We start from the raw sequence: 1,357 nt of genomic DNA on the forward strand, positions 1-1,357 counted from the left end.
GAGTGGGGGGGAAACGTCTTTATGTTCCACATCGCATGATTTGCCAACCACAACTGTCGTAATCAAGTGCTTGGCTCTGCTGCATGTAACGATCCCGTCATTCCATCGTAGTCCATGATGATTAACCGTCAACCAGTATGCTCTCGATTTGTCGGATCTTGCGAGAAGATGCCATGGCATGGGACTAGTAAAGATATAAAGGGAGAGAACAGATCCATTCCTAAGTATCGCTACTTCCTTTACAATAAATCTCTTTCTAACAACGAATCCTTGCAAGTCCACAAACGTTGGTTCGACCATAGCGAAGTACTCTTCGATACGTTCGGGAAAGAAATGTCGTGTATAGCCTTTTGATGTTTTCTATTATTCTTTTCTCATACTTTCCAATGTGTTAGTTAATTTTGCGCACTAAGTTGGTTAGTGGACTGTATTCAACTACACGATCATGCAGGATCAGACAGTATGCGGTAGTATTCGCTGGTATATTCTCTCTACACTCAAATTCTATCCGCACATCTACAGTGGCAGTCTTAACAGATTCGTTTTGACGCGAACAATCGATAACCACGAAAGGACCATGCTTCAGAAAGTCGATAGTTGTTAACCATACCTCAGCACTGTTGTATCCATAATACGATTTGCGGAAACGGCTATACATATCATAAAGTATTGCATATCTGTTTTTTACAAAATCTAAATTCATGTCATCGTATGGATAACACTCTGAATTTAGATAGAGCTTTACGTTGGTTAAATTGCAGTTGTCGAATTGAGTTATATTTTCCGACATGACATTTTTTCGACTAGTTTGCAGGGCAAAGATAACGTATCGTGGTTTTTCCAAATTAGTGGCTGTTTTGACAGTCCACAGATGTTTGGTCGTGCTTTGCAGCAGAGGAAATTCATACAGATCCCATGAGCGGAAACTCATACTCAGATATCGACCATTCTCCAATGTTCTCAGCAGGGCAAGTTTATTGATATCATTCAACATTACATGAGGCATTCGCCATTGTATCTTGAATAGCTCAATCTTAGGTTGCAACGCTGAAGATCCAAGTAGACTGTTGTTGTCACTGCGCGACCGTAATAAAATTAATTCGTGACGCGCGTTAATTACTACACGCTTGTAGTCTTCGCAGAATCCTAGCAACATGTTAAGTGGCACGCAAAAGTTGAAGTATCCATCTGTCGAAACAGCGTCAGTCGTATCCCACGCAGCATTTTTCATGGTAGCATTTTTGTCCGAAGATAACGATACATAGTTTTTCAGCGTGGAAGTTATCCCCACGTTTCTGTTACGATCAATCTCTGTACCATCCAGTTCGTAACGAATCTCATCAAACATAAATGCAAC

The sequence above is a fragment of the Odontomachus brunneus genome, unplaced genomic scaffold, assembly GCF_010583005.1.
Source record: "Odontomachus brunneus isolate Ranch 3 - 2012 unplaced genomic scaffold, Obru_v1 Obru_scaffold_258, whole genome shotgun sequence".
In the NCBI taxonomy this organism is placed as follows: Eukaryota; Metazoa; Arthropoda; class Insecta; order Hymenoptera; family Formicidae; genus Odontomachus; species Odontomachus brunneus.